Source organism: Periplaneta americana, chromosome 6 (genome assembly GCF_040183065.1).
Source record: "Periplaneta americana isolate PAMFEO1 chromosome 6, P.americana_PAMFEO1_priV1, whole genome shotgun sequence".
In the NCBI taxonomy this organism is placed as follows: domain Eukaryota; kingdom Metazoa; phylum Arthropoda; class Insecta; order Blattodea; family Blattidae; genus Periplaneta; species Periplaneta americana.
Genome location: NC_091122.1, coordinates 128,379,964 through 128,389,775, shown reverse-complemented (window position 1 = coordinate 128,389,775; position 9,812 = coordinate 128,379,964).

Below are 9,812 nucleotides of genomic sequence, written 5' to 3'. Positions count from 1 at the left end.
GAGACATCAACAAAAACACGATTTCGGAAAATTGAACAGTCTTGTTGTAAAAAATATGGTAATAAGGTTTTTGAATGTAGTAATCATGTTCATGATAGCGTACATAATAATTTATACATTTGTAAGTGTCTCAAAAATATTATTTCCGACCTGGTTAGCACATTGGTAGCGTGCCCACCAATGAACCAAAGGTTGTGTGATCAAACCCGGCCCAGGTGGTGGATTTTAAATTTCTAAAACCCACATCACATCAAAGATATTACCCTAAAGATACTCAATTTTATGTTACACTTGGTTATGTCGCGATATAACTAAGTTGCTAGAGCGACTACAACCAGATTAAAAATATATTATTATTATTATTATTATTATTATTATTATTATTATTATTATTATTATTATTATTATTATCATCATCATCATTATAGCATCCAACACGCTGGCTGGAAAGCCCACTATGGAAAGAATAGGTGACGATCGTAGTTCAAAACAGTCTAAAAAAAGAGACGATCTGTTATTACATTTACATCAAACTTGAAAGCATGCGAAAGCCACTACTCTCGCAGAAAAAGTAGGAGATTGTACCTTCTTTCAAAACTCAGTATAAGCAAACTACACAAAATTTATAATTCCAGTGTGTCAAACTCTTTGAAAGGAAAATGGTGGTTCTTTCACAACATCTTTTCCACTGAATTCAACTTGAGGTTTGGTACACCTGCTACAGACACATGTAGATATTGTGCAAGAATGCATCATGAAGTGTAATCCTCCGTCAGCAGTACGAAAAAGGAAGAAACTCGTGCTGCATTCATCGCCCACAAAATCAAAGCAAAGAAATTCTACAAAATGTTGAAAGAAACTCCACAAAATTCTGACGCTCTTTGTTTCGATTTACAACAGGTTCAGCCGTGGCCGAAACTACCAATAAGTATGCTAGATTAGTTTCTGCGCATTCTGTATTACAGATGTTGAGAACAAATCCCCTAACTTTTACTGCAGAACTGAAAATCAGGCACGCCGAGAAGCAAAAGAAGTAGTTTCAGCTCTTAAAAATTTTCTTAGCAGACAGAATTTTGATGAAGCTGTCTCCACTAAAAGGCTAGTTCCAGACGGATGTGAAGATAAAATCGAAATTCCATTCTTGTACATGCTCTGTAGTGGTGGTGTCTGGAAAAATCACCGCAATCTGTGAAAGACATATGTATGACTTTTCCTGGTCAAGGCCATTCATGTCCTCCCAATAGGTAGGGCGTTTGGTATAATAGAAAAAGCATTGCGAAGGCACTCTGAAATATTTATGCTTGAAGACTACCATAATTTCTGTCGTAATGTCGACAAAGTTTCCGTTCTGGGGATAGATTAGAAAGTTCAAGACTTCAAGGCATTTACCTCCAAAGTTCATAAGTTGGAAGGGATCAGTACTATGAAAACGATACGTCTGATGAAGAAAATAAAGGCAGGTAAAACTAATGTAAATGTAGCAATGAATGTGTCATATCGACTTGATCATTCTAGACTTCGAAATCATTGTTAAAGAGAGGTTGTCAGGTGGAAGATATAACTCGGCCCTTGAAAATACCATTTTGCCCAGGTAATGTAAAAACTGCAAAGAAGGCTGATATAGACTGTTTGTTGAAACAAAGATTTGGAGATGAGGGAAGTAACATGGCAAAACTACAGTTTTACGCAAACATTGTTGATTATCAGAAAGATGACTCAGAATGAAGAGGAAAATGAAAGATATGATTGTCTTGATAATGAAGAAGGTTTTGGAATGATATAGCATATTCTTTTGTGTTTTGAGTTGCTTGTGAAGACGAATAATACATAATAGTCATACATTTTAGACCATTAATTCATTAACAATCACTATAACATGAGTGGGTTATTTATGAAAGGGCCTAATTCTTGAATACCAAATTGTTAGAAATTTAAGAAAAACTGCTTACAGGCCGAAATTTTTAAATTAACGCTGAACTAAAAATTATATCATAAATTCTACTAAGTATTAGAGTGTGAAATTTAGTCCTCTTCATATCTAAATCGATGTATCTACACCAAAAGAACAGTATTATATTACACACTCATTTTCACAAAATTAGCGACTTTGGCCCTTTCATAAATAACCCCTTAACATGTACTGGTACGAGTTAATTTTGATTTAGTAAACTTGATTTCGTAAAGTACATACTTGTATTTCGTTAGTTTCCGTTTCAAAAGCCATTTTGTCCATCCGTATGGAACAAAACAAGTTAAGTCCACCCGATATTTTTTTTAAGTTGCCATTATTCCTAATTTAGATGCAACTGATTTTCAGCGCTAGTCATATTCTTATCAAGATAGAGTCCTTTTTACAACAGTGGTTTCTTTTAATTTCTTTATTCACAAGTTTAAGCGGTAGAAGTTTTTCGTCTTTCCTGAAAATTTATGATTTGTGGACTTAACGGATTTTGTTTCGGAGCTCCTCAGATCCTGATCTGAACTGATCTGATTTACTTACACTTACTCTTACGCTTACGCTTAAGCTTCAGCTTACACCTAAAAAAGCGGCAAATCCCAGAACATATATGTATGAAACGGGACCAGCAACCATTCTTCGTTGTGCTCTCCTCATCTGCTTCTTCTACTGCTGATAGCTTGATGGATAGTGCTGACATGGGTTGTAGCATGTGTTCTGCCATGGGAGGTTGCATGGAATCAGGCATGTGATCAGCTGGGATGGGAACTGGCATGTGATCAGTCATGGGCTCCGGCTTGTGATCTGGGATGACAGTTGGGATGGAATCTGGGATGACTGGTGGGGTGGAGTCGGGCATGGTATCTGGAATGTGATCTGGCATGCTTAGTTCCCATGCTGATATATTGATAGTTGGCATGGATTCTGATTCTGACATGGCATCTTGAATGTCTGTGATGCTTGGCATTGGCTCTGCAAGAAACAAAATAAACTTGATCGTTAAGCATGTTCGTTGCATTCACAGGCTTTCAGTGAATGGCGTATTAATAGGGCTAGGATTCATATGGAGATGCATATTTTTACTGTCCATTTGCAAGTCATGCAAAATCATTTTATACAATCCAAGATCTACTAATCTGTGAAGCGAAGAAGTAATAAAAGTTTGGATGAGAATTACTTCAATAAGAGTAATTATATTTAAACATTACACCCGTCCGCTCGCTGCAACAGCAGCGACTGATATTTTCTACTCTGATCTGTTGTCTCTGTCTTCCACGTCTTGTGCACCGTGTGACAACGTCGTACTGCTACTATACCTGGTAAGGTTTATATTGTCTCAGTAGCAATAAAACCAAGTCTCTTCAAATGGGGGTGGAGATTATAGTAGGGTTGTAAATTTTCAGGATTCCTTTGAAAACCTTGTTATAGTACACGCTACCGGAAGTCAGTTTCTTGAAAGACAAGCTCAGTGACGGAACTATATAGTACGAAGAGAGATAATTTGTTACTTTATTTTGCGCTAGAGAATGTATCAACTAGACCCTTCCGCCACTGGCATCGTTTCACTCTCCCCATCGCAGTAACAACACAGACGAGGTAAGACATATCTCCTTTCTCTCTCTTTTCACAGTGAGACAAGATTCATCACACAGGCTTTAACACTCGATTGGCTTAGGTCATATGCCTTCTTATTCTGAAACCGCTTTAGTGAAGTACTTTGTGTGGGATGTGCCAATGTAAGGGGCATAGATATGAGCATTACGACGAAGTGAAGTGAAACGACTAGAAACATTTTAAATGTAAATATGGAGAAGAATGGAGCGTGCGAAATGGACTGACAGAATGAGTGGGTGAAGGAAGAATAGTGCTGAAACAGATCAGGAAAGAAAAAAGAAATTGGCTGGGTCACTGGCTGAGAAGAAACTGCTTACTGAAGGATGTACTGAAAGCAGTGGTGAACAGTAGAAAATTTTTATTAAATTATGGTTTATTTAACGACGCTCGCAACTGCAGAGATTATATCAGCTCCGCCGGTGTGCCGGAATTTTGTTCCGCAGGAGTTCTTTTACATACCAGTAAATGTACTGATATGAGTCTGTCGCATTTAAACACACTTAAATGCCATCGACCTCGGCCGCGATTGAACCCGCAACCTCGAGCATAGAAGGCCAGCGCTATACCAACTACGCTACTGAGGGCGACCAGTTGATATATAACATTAAGATATAGGTTATGGATCATATGCAGAGACTCAGAGAAGAGCGGAAAATAGGGAAGATTGGAGAATGCTGGATTTGCAGTGAAGTGTCTGTCCTAGGACATTTGTGAAGGTGTGTACACCGCGCACCTCTTAGCTTTACAAACCACTCACTATTGCTGGTGTAGTGTGGATTTGTACGAAACCGGTCTCGCACCCCGCATGCATCGTTTCTTCAAAAACAAGCTTTGATAGACTTGATGGAACGCTCTCACATTTGAGTGCACTACACTGATTTCTGTCTGAGATTTAGACTCAAACATAAGCGCAGCTTAAATGATACTGACTAAACCGACCCAGTAATCATCAACCATTTTGAATTGTGAATATTTTAAATAAAAGATATAAACTATTTCATTCAAGTGGAATAAAAAATTGACGGAGGACTACTCTATTAAAAGAGGAAAACGAAGTATCTTAGTAATGTGCTTAATAGTGTATTTTCTACTTATAATATATTTATTTTTTTTAAATTGTGTTTTTGAATAATAAACAATGGTTCATTCTAGTGTTTGCGATATTAGCACTCAAAGGGAAAGGGATATTGGTAGACGACTGCAAAATAATTGCAGATGGCTTCCAAACCTTCAAGCATAATATCCACGGGCCAGTTCAAAAGGGAAGCAACTCAAAATTTAAAGTTTTGAGAAAACTGAAATTCAAAGCTTCATGTTGCTGTGGAAATCCTATTAACAAAACATGATTTCAGTTTGATTAATTTCAACCCGTGACATACTCAGAATTTTTTTAAATGGGGGAGGCGTTATGACAATTGTTTACAATTTGCATATCGGTATTTAAATTTTGTGTATTGTTATTACTATTATTATTATTATTATTATTATTATTATTATTATTATTATCAGCAGCAATTGATTTTGCACAGAGGGATGTGAAACTAGTACAGGAAGAACGTTAGCGACAACGTCGTCAGGCCGCGGCTACAAAGAAACATTTGAAAATGTAAAATTTTCACTATCCTCGCGAGAATCACTACCGGTACGCGACTTTTTTAGTTTAAAGAAGTTGTAAAATTGACTTTGCGGTTGCTTAAAAATATCAAAGAACCCAGAACGATAATGTGAAGTTTATATTAAAAATATTAACTGTCAAATGCACAAAACGTTAAACGAACGTTTCACAATTAAGTCAGAACTCTAACGAACGAGTGAATACCGCTCTTAAATAGAGTGTAAAGTCGGCAGTACACAATATTTAACATCTGCACTACAGGATTGTCAAAACAACGTTTTCAATTTCATACTGTGTCAGCTTCATTTTATTACAAGGTTGGTACGAGGCGGTAGGTCCCTCTCTATAAAAAAGATAGCATTGTTATAATTTTAATGTGCCGTAGCATCTATGACTGGGATTATATTGAAGGAAAGGTAGGAAGACTATGCCTCATGTCGATGTAGATTTTGTTACTCTGACAGTGAATAATTAGAGAAGGGGAGACGATTGTGGATAAAAAAATACTCAAATCTAAATCTGTCCTTTTTTTTAAGTTCAGGGGGGTTAAAACCCATTAACCTCCCCCCCCCCACTTGCGTACGCTCCTGAGTTGAACGATTATTCGATTTTTCACAACATAAATCTTAAAAATACAGGTTTCTCAAAACTTTGGATTTTGAGTTAAACCACCTCAAAATGGGCCGTCGATATTGTTTTCCTGTTTTGACTTCCTGCACACTTTGATAAGAAACGACTTAATAATATGATATGATTATGTTTTCTATCACTGTCTTATTAAAACGCTAGAGAATTTCGTGGTAAAACTGTTAAAATAATGTTCTTTATTTCTTTCTTTCTTTCTTTCTTTCTTTCTCTCTCTCTCTCTTTCTTTCTTTCTTTCTTTCTTTCTTTCTTTCTTTCTTTCTTTCTTTCTTTCTTTCTTTCTTTCTTTCTTTCTTTCTGTCAAGAACCTAATATGTTTAACGTAAAACATTTAAGAACAGGTTCTGCGAACTGCGACAAATTCAATAAGTGAATCGGACGACTGGTGAGAATGACACCACTGGATAAAACCCTATTCTCTACCAGTCATCATCGTGTCCTCCTTTCCGAAGGTCGATTCCAAATATGCCTCCTTTCGTCTCTATCTTTCCAAGCTTTATTCCTCTTTATTTTATTTTTTTTTTTAGTTATTTAACGACGCTGTATCAACTACAAGGTTATTTAGCGTCGATGAGATTGGTGATTGCGAGATGGTATTTGCGAGATAAGCCCGAGGATTCGCCATATATTACCTGGCATTCACATTACGGTTGGGGAAAACCTCGGAAAAAACCCAACCATGTAATCAGCCCAAGCGCCCGAGCGCAACTTCAGACCGGCAGGCAACCCCCTTAACCGTGTGATCCACGCCGGTGGCTTTTTCCTGTTTATTTCATCCCACTTGTATCCCAGTTCTTGTAAGTTCTTCTGAATTTGATCTATCCATCTTTCCCGTGGTCTTCCCATCGGTCGTCTTCCTTTCACTTTTACATTTAATATTCTCTTTGTCTGACTTTCCCTGTCCATTCTTTTAAGGTGTCCAAACCATTTTAAGCTCTTATTTTCTCATTTCCGAGGCGTACTTGTACCAATAATAATTCAAATGCAGTAGCGGACGGTGGGTTTGAAAGTTGAGGAGGCCAAGACGTGAATGATGAGAATATAAAAATATAAGGCCTGTGACGTACCTCATTGCCAAGCGCAGAATTTATAGATTTTAAGAAATTAAAATTAGGTTTTCCAATTTATGTTTTAGGATTTTAAATCTTATGTTTAGGAATTTACATGATTTTAGGGAAAAAAATAAATATAAACAACATACTGTCAATATTTTACAACGGCTTGGTAAAGATTGCCACTCTTTGGGACACATTAAGTCCTAACCTATGAATTAGGTCTTTTTAGGCCATATTGAATTTAAGAATGTTACTCTTTGCTACATAAAACGAACAAGAAAAACAATATTTCGGGAGTAACAAGATAGCAACATAATTGATTCGAACCTAAGGATCCGGGGCTTGCTCATTACTATTACATAGCCTAATTTTACAGCAAATTAACTGGACATTCCTCTTTCTTCGCAAACCGATCAAATAGGCCACAACATACTGAATAACTGCTACTACACGAAGCTAGAGACAAATCTGCATTTGTTTCTAAACTCTCGATATATTTAAAATACTGTATACCTAAGTAAATACATCTCGTAACACAAAATAATAAAATAATAAGGACACCCGCAAACAAGAGAAAATATAACAACATAAATGAAAACTTTTACACAGGGAGAGAAATCTAACAACACGTTACCAGGACCTCCTATATTACCGGACCTGACACTGGCATCCAAGATGGCGGCCAGAAGAGGGCTTTCGTAGATTGCAATGAGTTAAAATAAATACGGCATCGATGAGATTATATTAACAAATTTCTCAATAAAACAATAAATAATAAAGTGCCTTACACTATATAAATGAACATAGGACATTCAGTAACATAAAAATATACCTACATATACACCTAATAATAAAAGAAAACAACTAATTAAAAGCTTCAATATGTTGTTATTATTATATTAGGCTTAGGCATATATGTTTTTATACGAATATTGGCAATTGACCCATTAACTCTTGTAAAATTCAGATTTGTGAGGAAATAAAAGACAGTAATATAATACTGAATAGCTGCTACTTCAGGATTTAGGAAATCTTACCTGGATTATACAAATCGATTTCATCAGCAACTGGAAATTATATAATATGGAGTCCTGTCTTCCTAGACACTAAACTTTGTCACTGTATTCACTGAGATTGGTTGAAAATAAAGCTAGCTATTCACTACGTACAGTTTAACACTGTGCCCACTGATGCTGATTCAGAATGAAATGGCACTATTCACTGTAGTTTCCCACTTCATCCACTGATACTGATTCATAATGAAATTGCACTATTCACTGTAATTTCTCACTGTATCCACTGCTGCTGATTCAGAATGAAATGGCACTATTCACTGTAGTTTCCCACTTCATCCATTGATACTGATCCAGAGTGAAATGACACTATTCACTGTAATTTCTCACTGTATCCACTGATGCTGATTCAGAATGAAATGGCACTATTCACTGTAGTTTCCCACTTCAACCACTGATACTGATCCAGAATGAAATTGCACCATTCACTGTAATTTCTCACTGTATCCACTGCTGCTGATTCAGAATGAAATGACATTATCCACTGTAGTTTCTGCCTGTATTCACTGATGCTGATTCAGAATGAAATGACACTATTCACTGTAGCTTCTCACTATTCATTCATGCTGATTCAGAATGAAATGACACTATTCACTGTAATTTCTCACTACATTCAATGATGTTGATTCAGAATGAAATGACACTATTTACTGTAATTTCTCATTGTATTCACTGATGCTGATTCAGAATGAAATGACACTATTCACTGTAATTTCTCATTGTATTCACTGATGCTGATTCAGAATGAAATGACACTATTCACTGTAGTTTCTCACTATATCCACTGATGTTGATTCAGAATGAAATGACACTAATTCACGGTAGTTTTTCACTATATCCACTGATGTTGATTCATAATGAAATGACACTATTCACTATAGCTTACCACTGTAATATCCACTTATACATACACAAAGGATTAGATAGGCTGTACAACTAAAAAGGATGAGGAATTCACAGTTTGGAGAGCACAGCAGCCTATTTTTTTAACTTGGAACACTTTCGATGGGTTTTATTTTTGTCTTTCAATGTATGCTTTTCATTTTGAACCTTGCAGTAATCATTAATAAATATGTTGGCCAATACTTGCTGCACTTCACTTAAAGTCATTTCACATTTACACATTACATCAAAATCTGTGGTATTTAATTCAAAGAAAGCTATTGCTAAATTGATCACAAGCTTCCTCTGACAGTTCAACTGTAAGAAGTCATTTTAAAATTTTTTGTTTCGTAAAATGTTAAATAGTTTATACACAAGTGTACACAAACTAACTACAAAATCGGAAGGGCATTTCAGACCACGGTTTAAGGCATTAAAATAAGAAAATGTTGTATTGTTTTCAATTATCAAGTCCTGGCTGTAGACAAAGTTGACACACATGATACACACTTTTCTGTATTCGATCCTAACGAGTTAAATACACTGTGAGAAACATAGCCACCAATGCAGATTAGAATTTCCTGTGTACTTCTGTCAATTTCAACTGTATGTAGATGTTCTAATGCACCATCAAACTTATTCAAGACACAGTTATAAACGAACCGTCCGCACATGGAAATTTATCTTCTCTGATAACGAAATCAGAATCAAAATGTTTTATGCAAACCACTGAGTTGTTTGTTGGGGTAAAATGTTCACAATGAAGGCTTCTTGTCCACTTATCCCTTAAATCTTTATCTTTTGGAAACAAAAATACATATACAAACGGACTTCCTTTATCGTAATTCGATTTGCAACCTGGGACACTACACGTGCAAGGCATTTTAAGATTAAGTCTGGTAACGACATAACAACACTTCCAAGCTTTATTCTCTACGAAAACAATTTATATTAATTATAATGTCACAATT